This window comes from Notamacropus eugenii, chromosome 5 (assembly GCF_028372415.1).
Source record: "Notamacropus eugenii isolate mMacEug1 chromosome 5, mMacEug1.pri_v2, whole genome shotgun sequence".
Lineage (NCBI taxonomy): Eukaryota > Metazoa > Chordata > Mammalia > Diprotodontia > Macropodidae > Notamacropus > Notamacropus eugenii.
Window position 1 is genome coordinate 229,032,378 of NC_092876.1, and position 12,814 is coordinate 229,045,191.

At 39.0% G+C, this 12,814-nt stretch overlaps 1 protein-coding gene across 4 annotated transcripts in view; it reads left to right on the forward strand.

Moving 5' to 3' along the window:
- B3GALT1 (beta-1,3-galactosyltransferase 1) overlaps positions 1-12,814 on the forward strand; it is a 722,358-nt gene that overhangs the window by 651,014 nt on the left and 58,530 nt on the right. For all 4 annotated transcript variants that reach the window (XM_072612208.1, XM_072612209.1, XM_072612210.1 and 1 more), the window contains one exon: positions 1,255-1,396. The gene's annotated coding sequence lies outside the window, so the exon portion shown is untranslated. The remainder of the gene's footprint in view (positions 1-1,254; positions 1,397-12,814) is intronic.

The following is a 12,814-nucleotide window of genomic DNA, read 5'->3' on the forward strand; positions in this document are numbered from 1 at the left end:
CTTCTTCCCTGAAATGACTTTGTATTTACTTATCTGTGTACATATTGTTATTCTCCAAAAGAATATAAGCTCTTTGAAGGTAGGGACTGTTTCGCTTTTCTCTGTATCTTTGGAACCAGCATGTTGCCTGGAACATAGTAGATATTCAAAATATGCTTATTGAATTGAATTCAACAGAATCTATAAAATAAGGATAATATTTGTACTCCCCATCTTATAGAGTGAAGATAATGATTTTGTAAACCTAGAAATGCTATTTGAATGTGAAATTTGACCATTATTTGTATTTAGTTGTCAAGATAGACTAAACAGAAGGTAAGGAGCAGTATAATATAGCCAGATATTTGGCTCTATATTATGCCACTTCATCCCATTAGGAAGCATAGCAGACCTTGCCTACTTTCCTGGGTGTTCATCAGTGCCCCCCACATATCCCCAAGAATGTAAGCACCTGGAGGGCAAAGGATATTTTGTTTTTGTCAGTAAACAAGCATTTATTAAGTTCTAGGTGTTGGGCACTATGCTAAAAAACTGGGGATATAAAGGAAAGCAACAAAAACAACAGCAAATGTTGCTCACTTCAAGGATCATATATTCTAACGTACCCTGAGAAGCTGACACAGTGCCTGGCACACAGTAGGTGTTCCATAAATATTTGTTGAATGGAACCAGCAAGGTGATTCCAGTGAATCCTACTTATTCATAACTAGGGTCCATTCCATAGTCTCACTACTTCCTTATGCCACTCCAAGCTAAGCACCACACCAACACATGCTAGCAACGATAATTTAATGGCTACTGGACTGTAAATTCCATGATGATAGAGATTATACTTTGTTCATCTCTGTATCTGTTATGGAAACTAGCGTGGTCACCAGCACATAGTAGGTTCTCAAAAGATGTTTATTGAACGACTCGACCATGAGAATCAGGGCTATCTTGATGCTCTGTAAGTGATAAACGAATGAATTAATCAATGGATGGATTGATGGATGAATAAATAAATAGATGAATGAATGAATACTATGTTATGTCTTCCATAGATGAATCTGATGAATGGGATAGTTTAGGCTAGATGAGCTCTAGTCCTTTATAATTCTCTGATCCTATGCTATATTTGTCCAGTCTTTTTTCACCCATAGTCGTATGTATAAGACCTATGACCAAATATATTTTTAAGTAACAGGATTCTGTACTTTTTCAGATATTAGTAATTTCACTTGTTCTCAAAGTTCTCTCTATTTTGCCTCTTAGGATTCTTCTGTGAACTGAACAACATCTCCTAGTGCTCTCCTGCAAGTCCCCTCCAGAATTACTCTCAACCTCAGGCAGATGAAAACTGAACTGTACACAACATAAAAAGTGAGAAGAGGACGTGAAATGCTCTGTAAAACAGGTAGGATCAGATTGCTCTGGTCAATTTGCATGGTCATAAAACAGATCATTGTGAAAATGACTCATTCCCTAGAATCAGAAACCATTCAAGTTCAGCCATCCAGAAGAATAGTGGGTAAGGAGCAAGGAGAAGAAAAAAGGTCCTTTCTTCTCTTGGATGTTGATATAGCAGGTATATCTAGCGCCTTGGAATAAAAGCCTTTTCAACTTAATGATCACAGGAAAAATTGGATATTTCAATGGATTCTGACTTTCCTCTTGATTTATTCAGGCAGTTGCCCATGAAACTTTTGACTGATTTTAGGCATAGCCTCCTTTATCATGACTTAGAATGAAATACTCAGGAGTTGAAAAGAAAGGAGGAAAAAAAGCCTTCTTTGTCAAGGACTTCTGTTTAGATTTGGTTTCTCCAGGGTCACATCTAATTGATTTGGGAATCATCCTTGATGGAATATCCTGTTCTAGAAGCTACTGTACTTTAATCATTCTTATTTAAGTTGAAAATAATGTCTTATGTACTGAAAGCTTCAAAAATAGAGGAGCCCATTTTCAAATATGTGAAATGCTGAGATTTAAACCAATAAGAAGCAGATTGTAGATTCCATAACCCACCTTTATTCATTAACTTCTCCTTTGCATTTGAATTACCCTAAATATGGAGTTGTGTGGTAAATTGTTAACAACGGCTTTTCAAAAAAAGCAAGACACACATCAAAGCATAATCTGTATTATTAACATTTTTCTCCATTATTTTCTTAAGTCTAGGCAATTAACAAAACAAATTAGGCCCTGATTTACAGGTTTGTCAATTTTCAAATTATAAATACTCATGCTGAAAATTTTGACTTTCAGCAAGCTGGGACGAGCAGACTTTAGGACATCTAAGACATACCATAGCCACAAAGTAGAATGAAGTAGTGGATAAAGTGGGACCAGTGTCAGGAAGATCTGGGTTCAAGTCCAGCCTCTGACTCATGTATTAAGAATATAACTTAAGTTACTTGGCCTTTCATTGTCCTCAGGTACATTTCTAAGACTATAAAGCATGTAACAGTGGCTGGTCTGCACTGGTAGAGGGCATTTCCTCACCAGGAATTCCTAATATTAATGAAATCATAGATCTGGACCATACATGCATACACACATACACATACACACATACCTACCAATGCATGTACATAGATACATGTATGCATACATTCATAAATATATGTGTATATCCATATGTGTGCACATGTGTGCATGCATGCCTATATGTAGGTACATGCATGTGAGCATGCAATACATGCCTGTGTGGGTACATGTATGCACACATGTATGAATAAATGTATGTGTGAACTCATGCATGTATGCATATAGAAAAGGACAAGTGAATTATCATGACTTTAGCCTTTCTAGCAGTATGTGGAATAATGAATGGGATAAGAACTCTATTAGGAGGAGACCTCCATTTTAATCCTGGTTCTGCTACTAAATCGCAATGAGACCTTGAGAAAGTCACCTAAATTCTATGAATGTTTGCTTATATGTAAAACAAGAAAGCTGGGTTCTTTAAAGTTCCTTTCAGATCTGTGAATTCATGGCATATAAACTATGTAGCTGTGATGATAGCTTCTACTTACGTACTGCTTTATAGTTTCAAAGCACTTTTTTCTATATATCAATCACGCATTTATTAAATACCTACTATATTAAAACATTGCCCTAACCTGGAGAAGCAAAAAGAGGCAAAAGACAATCCCTGTCCTCAAGGAGCTTACAATCAATATGCAAGCAAAAATATACAAAGTAAGCTATATATAGGAGAAACAGGGAATAATTAACAGAGGGAAGGCACTGAAATTAAGAGGAGTTGGGGAAGGCTTCCTATAGAAGGCAAGATTTTAGTTGTGACTTAAAGAAAGCCAGGGAGGTCAATAATCTGAGCAGAGTGGGGAGACTGTACCAGACATGAGGGACAGCTACAGAAAACGCCCAAGGGCTCTGAGATCCCTTCCTAGCCAAGACCTGTGATCCAAAAATCTAGATGCCCCTCTTTCAAAATACAAAGGAAATTTCTAGATATGCTAGGGCCTGGCATAGATAGTCAGCCTAAATGACTTTGCATTTGAATGAGATATACATAATCACATTTTTTTAGAACATAAATTAAGTCTTGGAAGAAAACTTAGAGATTAGTTATTCCAATCTGTTCATTTTGCAGATGATAAAACTGAAGCCAGAGAGGTTGAGGGACTTGCCCAGGGCAATCTGGGACTGTTCTGAGGCAGTATTTGAACCCAGAAGTTGGGAAGCTTTGGAGTTATTCCGATTGATTAAAAAAAAAAATTGCCAAGAATGCAGAGGGAAAAAAAATCCTTGCTTTTATGGGAAATGTCATAGAATGTTTAATGCTAAAAGAGGAAAAATCGGTTTTGGTATTCACGATCTTACTGGAGGTAAGGGAGGATCTATAGGGAGAGGAGGGAGTCCAAAAAGTCTAACACCCTCAGCATAAAGTAAAGTGCATAAGTACTTTATCTTAGTTGGAAAGAGAAAAGGACTGAGTCAGTCCTCTGGAGATTTGACTGCTAAGCTACTACTTTCTTGACTTTAGCCCTCAAACTATCCTTAGACATCCACTGTTATTACAACTTGGAGACCTCATTGCAAATCCATTTTGAAGCCAGTTTTAGGAGGCTTTCACTGAGGTCAGAGAGATCAAAATGAGAAGGTCAGGGCTTCCCTTTAGGTCAGTTAACTAACTTTTATAAAGTACCTACTATGTGCCAGGTGCTGTACCAAGAAAGGCAAAATCTAGCTCCTATATAAGCTCTCATGGAGCTCACTGTCTAATAGTGAAGGTAACATGAAAAACAACACTGTACAAACAAGATATATTCAAGATAAATTTGGAAATGATCAACAAAAGGAAGGCACCAGCACTAAGAGGGACAGGGAAAGGCTCCCTGGGGTTTTAGCTGGGTCTTGAAGGCAAAGATGAGGAGAGAGAGTATTCCAAGCATGGGAAATAGCCAGTGAAAATGCCCAGTCTAGAAATAAAGTATTTCGTGTGAGGAACACCAAGGAGGCCAGGGTCACCAGATTATAGGGTGTATAGTGAGGTGTAAGAAGGCAATAGTCAGATCAGTCACACAAGTTCCAAAAGATCTCTAAGGATCTAAGGGTATCTGTGACTGATGCACATTGTTAATAGGGAAAGATCGTCATTAATACTGAAGCTATGTGTATTCAAAAAGAGCCTTAACTCACAACTGGCTGTAATGAGCCATGCTATGTTAATTGTATAGCTTCCACTTATTCAGCCTCACCCTACAATTAGCACAGTATTGAAAAGAGAGTTTTCCATGACATTAAAATTCACACCCTGAACATCCTCTAATTATTTTATATCTCCACATTAGTGCCTGAGCTTCTCCTAACAATGGGCGGGATTATATTTATTGCTTATTAACAGTAAAAGAAGCATAAATAAGCCCATATCCTAAGAGTATTAAAACTATCTTGATTTTATTTTAGAATGCAGAGAAATAGGGATAGAGAGAAAAGAAAGGACTCATAGATCTAGAGATGGAAGGAATCTAGAGGTCATTTGACCCAATCTCCTCATTATACACATGAGGAAGCTGGGGGGGAGGGATGAAGCAGTGCTTTCACATGGTCACACTGGTAATAAGTATCAGGTGGGGTTTAAAAACAGGCATATCTGATTTTGAGTCAGCATTCTTCTTACTTTACCATGAGGAAAGGAGGAAGAGGAGGGCACTAGCAGTTGTGGGGTGGGGGGTGGAGGAAATCAAGCAAGGCTTCATGTAGAAAGTGGTGCTTGAACTGTCTTGAAGGAAGAAAAGGACCTTATCCACCAGGTATGGCGGATGACCAGTGTGGGAAAAAGATGGAGAATCCTATGTGAGAAACAAACTCATTTGGCTAGATCCTAAAGTGTGGGAAAGAGAGTAATGTATGATAAGGCTGGAAAGATAGGTTGGAACCATATTGCAAGGTACTCTAAATACCAAGCAGAAGCATTTATACTTTATCCTGAAGGTAATAGGGAGCCAATGGAGTTGCCTGAGTAGGAGAATGAAAATGGTCACATCTACAATTAAGGAAAATCACTTTGGAGGATTGAAGTAGAGTAGGAAGAGATTTGAAGCAAGAGACTAATTAGGAGACCATTACAATAACCTAGGTGAAAGGTGAACTAAGTCAGTGGCTTATTAGAGCAGAGAAAAGGGATCAGATGAGAAAAACGTTATGCAGATAGAAAGGAGATTTGGCAACTGATCAGATAGATGAAGGAAAATGAATAATCAAGGATTTTGCTGAGGTCACAAATCTGAGAGACTTAAAAAATGATGATGCCTTTGACAGAAATAGGAAAGTCTGAAAGAAGGAAGTTTGTGGGGAAAGATGAGTTAGTTTTGGATGAGTTTGAGATGTCTCTGGCACCCAGATTGAAATGGCTAATAGTTGGTGCCTATGTGAGATCCTTCAGCTGTTGTGACTTCCCACTCACAGGTTCCATTTTCTCAATCATTACAGAATAGCTTCTCAAGTCATTGGTAAAATCAAAGGTTATCCGCCAGACAACAGTGGCATATGTCCAATTTGTGTTGAACTGCCTTGTGGGTTAATAAATACAGCCCTTCTAGAGAAACTTACTCTGAACAAGGAAAATGCCCAGGGAAAAAAATGTGATGGATGGAGGTCACATCATGTTAGTAAAATGGGCATATAATAGCCTTACCAGCAACATGGTGTTACTTCTCTTAGGAATCTAATTATGCCCTCAGGCACCATAGTCATGACCCAGCTCTCCTTTATTTTGTTTCTGTTACCTGGGCCTTGAGTAGAAACAAGGATATTTCTACAGTTAGACCAGATGGACATCAAGCATCTGGTCAGTAGGGAGACATGGCCAGGGAGCGACCCCAGTTAGCAGAATGAAAATTATGCAAGGGTTATAATTCCAAATGGGGAGGTAGAGTCTAAAGTCTGAAGGAGCAGCATATGCAAAGGAGAGGAGGCCTCCTTCAACGCCTCCTCACTATAGCATGGAGGTAGCCCTGACATCTTGGAGGTTTCGAGAGTAGAGTATAAACTTTGGCAGGTCACATCAATCTGAAAAGCCTTCCAAAATAGGCCCAGGGACAGACAATATATCTGACTTCTGAGGACAGATGTTATATGCCAAGAGGTTCATCACATTCCAGAAGGTGGGCCATCAAATGATGAATTATTTTTGGTCATAGCATTCATAAAACCATCTCCTGAGGAGTAGAGGATTTATCTTTCTATATTGGTGGAGGGACTATCCACGTTGATGAAATCACAAATAATAGGATCATAAAACTATAACCATCAAGCTAAAAAGGACCTCTGAGGCCATCTTTAATTTATACATGAGGAAGCTGAGGCTCAGGGAGATTAAATGACTTGCCCATGGTCACATAGGTAGTATCAGACCTGAAATATGAATCCAGATCCTGCAAGTCACCACTCTTTTCCAGTACAGCAAGATTTCTTGCCAAATATTGCACTATTGGTGAATAATATAGACTTGTATAAATGTGGATCAAAAAAACTAGGGATATGATCAATAATCTTCCATATTGCAGAAATCTTAAAGAATTGATGTGATTCCATAGAGATTTGAAAATGTATCCTATAAAAGTGAGTTTTTGCACAGAAACAGGCATACCTATACACATAAATCTTTGATGTTGTCCATGTACACAATCAATTCAACTGTTTTGACTATACAAATTAGATGTGCAACCAGCCAATTCAGTCAAAAATCAGTTAGATAGACTCACTAGATGTAGAGATAGAGTGAAGTACACTTCTCTCTTTAAGATATTGTATTCCTAACAGTAGAATATAACCTTGTCTTTTTATCCTTAGCACCCAGCATAATGGTTTACATTTAATAGGTTTCCACTGGAGTGAATTGGATTGGAAAGGAGTGGAGTGGAGAGGAGGGGAGGGGATTAGATTGGAGAGGAATGGAGTTGAAAGGAGAAAAATGGAGTGGAGAGGAGTAAAGTGGAATGGAGAAGATTGAAGTAGAATGAAGAGCAGTGGAGTAAAGAACAGTGAGGTGGATTGGAGTGGAAAATGCACTAGACTGTTACCAGGACACCTCAGTTTTACTTTAGGCTTTATCAATTTATTTATTAGTTATAACACTGTCCAAGTCACTTAATATCTCTGAACTTCATTATTCTCATTTGAAAAATGAACAAATTGCTGAGCTCTAAAATTTCATTACAGTTAATTACCTGTGAGTTAGTTGGCCAATCAGTTGTACACATAGGTATCTTTAAAGGCCAATTATTCATTGGGATCCTTTAAAATGAAGCTTCTGAATATATTTGGAACCCTCTCTCTGGGCTGTTCCCCCAATATATACTTGCACTTACAAGTTTGGTCTACTGAAGGACAAGTATATTATCCTCTGTTAGGGTTCAAGGAACTATAGTTTTAGTACTGTTGTTCCTGAGTCCCCACCAGTATGCTGCCCATTAATAATCAACCACTTGACTCCATTAGCTTTTAGAAAAGAGATTTGCTGAGGAAAAAATAATAAGAATAGTTGTTATATACCATTTTCTCCAAAATTCTGAAGGTCTATTCTTCTACTAGATACACTCAGAATCCAGGGGAAATGGGTACAAATATAAAGTATAGTAGTAGTGAGACACGTCTAAGGGAACATGTACAACAAAAGATACTGCCTTCTGGCCCTAGAAGTATTTGTCTCCTTTTATGTGGTGCCCATAAAGTTCCCTTTAGGAATGCCTCTATGATGGGCTCTGGGTATCTGTACTAATTTAGAGCCCATAGTCAGTAATTCTACCTGTTTCCAGTCATTATGTTCTCTAAAGCTTCTAATGTCCTCAAATAATTTCCTTCCACATCTTTCCATATCTGCTTCCATTGTCATTTGCCAGTGACACTCTGGTGGGCCATTATTACCTCCATTAGCTGTGACCACTGATGAGACCTCTGATGGGGCTTCTGGATTTCCCAAACCCACAAGGTCTTGTGGACACTTCTGTCTCAGAATATCCATTTGCCTAAGATCAGAAAAGAATAAATATTGAGAAATGAAAGTGACCATATGCTCACAGATACCGTGACTAGGTGGAAGTCAGAGCTGCCACCCAACTCTGCTAAGGAGAGTAGAGTGAGAAGGGGGTGAATTGCTCTTTCTGTATATCCACTCAGTTCTGCTTCCATAATCCCTGAGGCATCTGTCTTTCCAACTCTGTGGTCAATTAGAAGGCTTTTTGTCATCACACATACTCACTCACACTTGACTAGAAACCAATCACCTCCTTTCAAGTTTCTATGTGGTTGATTGGCCTGAAAAGGGAAAGGAAGGGAGGGTAATAATCTGCAAATGTTCCAAGGACTGGCTTCCAAAGTCCAATCCACCCATGTTATATATGGTCTTATCAATGTACAGTTGTTCATGTTTGAGTGATGACTTGGGATCCTTCATCATATACAGTTTAATAATACCTTTTAGGAACTCTACATCCTACACCGTTGAAGATAATAAGCCCAAATGCTGGCATAGCTAATGGACATTCTCCTTTAGCTGAAGTACATCTGCTATGGCATCTGTCGACTGTAACCCATAGAGAGTATTACATGTGCACATGCAAAATTGAGTAATTACTATGTTATTATACTTTAAATTGTGCATTCATTGACTTTCTCCTCAAATCTTCATTTTTGGAATACATACAATACTAAAGTCACTTATTCAGTACTCTGAATATTTTTAAATACTAAAGTGCAATTTTCAAGTCCAGAAATTTGGGCCTAAATGCTTTGTGAGCAAGGCAAGAAAGTAACAGAATTGAGTCACCTCGAAAGTAGAAGTTCGAAGAGGGTAGGGGGGAAGCAATTGAAATGAGAGGAATAGGAAGAGGAAAGAAGGTGATGTGAACAATGTGGGGCTATTGTGGTACTAAGGTTCTGGAGCAAGGAAAAAAGATTTCACAGACACAGAAATGAGAGAGAGTGCCAGCAAAAAGGCAAATTTTCCAGGAGAGTAGAGAAACTTCATTGACAGAAGTTCTTCTGAAATTGGGAACAAGATTCATTCTACAGGAGGTTAATGCCTGATGATTGTGAATGATTAATATGAAGTATGCATAAAGGAAAGAGCCTGACACTAGGAAGACATCCTCCTGAGTTGAATCTGACATCAGACATTAGCTGCCTAATCCTGGGCAACTCATTTTACCCTGTTTGCCTCAGTTTCCTCATATGTAAGATGACATGGAGAAGGAAATGGCAAATCACTCCAGTATCTTTGCCAAGAAAACCCCAAAATTGCGTCATGAAGAGTCAAACAGGACCGAAACAACTGAACAGTAACAATGCCTTAAAGGAAGCAGTAACTCAAGAATATGTTTTCGGTGGTATCTTAGCACTCTGGCATTTTAAAGCTGTGGAAATTAAGGTCTTGTTAGTTACTTGCACATGGTCAAACAGGACCAGAGCAGTGAACAGAACCCAGAGTTCTACCTTCCATCCCAGAGAGAATTCATCAAGACACACAACATGTTCCCACTGTCAAGAAATAATTGAACACCAAAGATGGATGCAGATTTTGAAGCTACCGCAGAAACAAATGTTGATAGTGTTCCGCTTTCTAACTCTGCCTGCCACTTGAGACACTTGTCACTGCAGTTTTCTAAAAGGTTAGGACTCTCCCAAAAATAGAAGGACTAGGGCTTCATTCTTCATTTGCAAAAACCATTACATGCGTTCACATCACTGTATGCCCAATTTCTAAAAGCTCAATCGGTATGATGAATACCCAAGCTCTAGTAAATAGCCTATTAGAAAATCAATTACTTAACAATCATATTAACACAAAACTATTCAATTCTAATAGCATAACATTTTATGAACAAATGTTCATAAAACCCATCTACAAAAGAAAAACCCTCGTTTAGGGGTGCAGAAGGGTTGCATTACAGCAGCTACACTTACAAAAAGGAACAAATCAGCAGCATCCCTGATACCCATTCAATCTTTTTGCAGGGAGGAGGCAACATATGGCACCATTATAGACCCACAGCAGAAGTAAGCCTATCACCATTAGTCATTTGGCTAAGTACAGAGAGGAAGTGAGCCTACCAGGGCAGAAAGGCTCCATCCTCTGGGTTATCAGTTTTTTAAGGGCTGAGGAAGGGTTGATTTGTAATTCCTCCTCCCCTTGCCAGACTCCCCTGTTTACAGGAGATGAATCAGCACCTTATATTACACATTATGCAAATTACAGTGATAGTTTGGCACTTAGCTTCATCTCCCTGCCAGCCCCTGGATTTACTCGTGCTGTTGTTGCTCATGGAGAGTTAAAATAAACTCATTCCCCTTCCCTTCCTGGCTTCCTCATCCCTAAAACACAGTTTCCTTCAAGCCTATGGCTTAGAGGCTGAACTTCAGAGCAGACGGCAGGTCTCCCACACAGACTATGCATCCTGAGGTCACATGCTGGAAAATTAATTTGTGTAAAGCAAAGGGCAAAGGATCAAGGGTTCTGACAAAAAAAATGTAGAACTCTGGACAAAATGTAGTGAGATCACTCAATTGTTTTCATAATGAACAGTGCAAACAAAATGGCCATAGAAAGAATATCCTATTAGCTCACTTCCCCCTGTAATCCCTTCTACCTGCAAATTGAAAGGCATCTGAGAAGACTAGAGCTGTAAGGGACATTAGACATCATCTAAGTACAGCCCCCCTTCCTTCACGTCTAAGTGAGGAAATTAAAGCTCAAGGTGGCAAACCAAAGATTATGAAACTGCTAAGTGAAAGAGTCAGAATTTTAACTCAGATCTTCTGACTGCAAACCCAATATCTTTGCTACTTTACCACAATAACAGTGCCTTTAGAGATCTGGATTTCTATCCCATCACTGCCAGCAATTGTTTTTAAGAGGCAGTATGGTGAAACAAGTAAGTTACAAGTTGGTGACAGGAGAGATTTGAGTTCAAATCCCACCTCAAAAAGTTACTAGCTGTGTGACCCTAGTCACACTTTGTTCCTCAGTTTCCACATCTATAAAATGAGAGTGTTGGACTCAATGGCTTTTAGGTCTCTTCTAGCTCTAAATCTATTATCCTATAAACTAATCACACAAGGTAAGAATGATTGTGCAGGGGATTATTTGTTCTGTAGAAAGAAAAAGTTGAAGGCTTGTTTGACCAACTTACCTGTTGAATGCCTGTTGCAAAGAGGCTACTACTTGTCTTTCCTCCATCTTCCCACAGAATGAAAGGGACAGGGGCTTAAACTGCTGAAAAAGATGATTTGGGCTAAATAAGAGGCAGCTAAGTGGCTCAGCAGAGAGAGCTCTGGAAATGTCATCAGGAAGACCTGAGTTCAAATCCAGCCTCGGATACTTCCTAGTTATGCGACCCTGGGAAAGTCACTTCACCCTGTTTGCCTCAGTTTCCTCATCTGTAAAGTAGGGATAATAACAGCACCTACCTCACAGGGTTTCTGTGAAGATCAAACAAGATGATATTTGTAAAGCACTTAACATAGTGCCTGGCATGTAGTAAGCACAATATAAATGTTAGCTATTAAATTCACTGTTATTATTTTTATGAAAAATAACTTTATTGTATGGCAGTGATTGTTAAACATTACAAAATAAAAAAAAATAAAAAAAAAAGAAAAATAACTTTACTATAAGAGTGATCAAACACTGAAACAGAGGACTATCCTCATAGATCTGAAGATCTTCATGTTATAGCCTTCCAGGAAGCAGCTGGCCAAACTAAATGGCCTCCTAAGAGGTCGTGCCTTCTAGCTCTGGAATCCTATGGTTCAGCATTCACTTGGAACTTTTAGAAGTCATTAGTATCTTCATTATTAGCACCCTAAGTTGGAGTCTGTGATTAAATAAACTAAGTAGACATCAACCACCCCCAGTGTAAAAGTTTGCTCTGGCCTTGTTCTAAAGGCCTAAGAAAAATCCACAAAGGTAGGCAGGCAGGCCAGTGCAATGGTGTCATTGTGGGTATGGCACCTTTATAGACTCATCATAGCCACCAAAGGTTAGCTCCCTCTGGACTCATGAAGCTTTAGGCACACAACAGCCTTCTGAGTAAATGTGTGCACAGCACGCTGCTACCTAAACATGTAGTAGCAAATGGATGGAGCCTTGGCTTAAAAAAAAGACAGAGAGAGACAGAGAAACAGAGACAGAGACAGAGAGACAGAGAGAGAGACAGAGAGAGAGAGGGAGAGATACAAAACAGGAACAAAGGGAGACACAGAGAGGTAAGGAGAGAGGGATAATAACATCTTATAATGATGCTATAATGGGCTGGACCAGCTCTATGTACTATGATTATATTGTTTGTTTGGGGAGGGAGGGGAG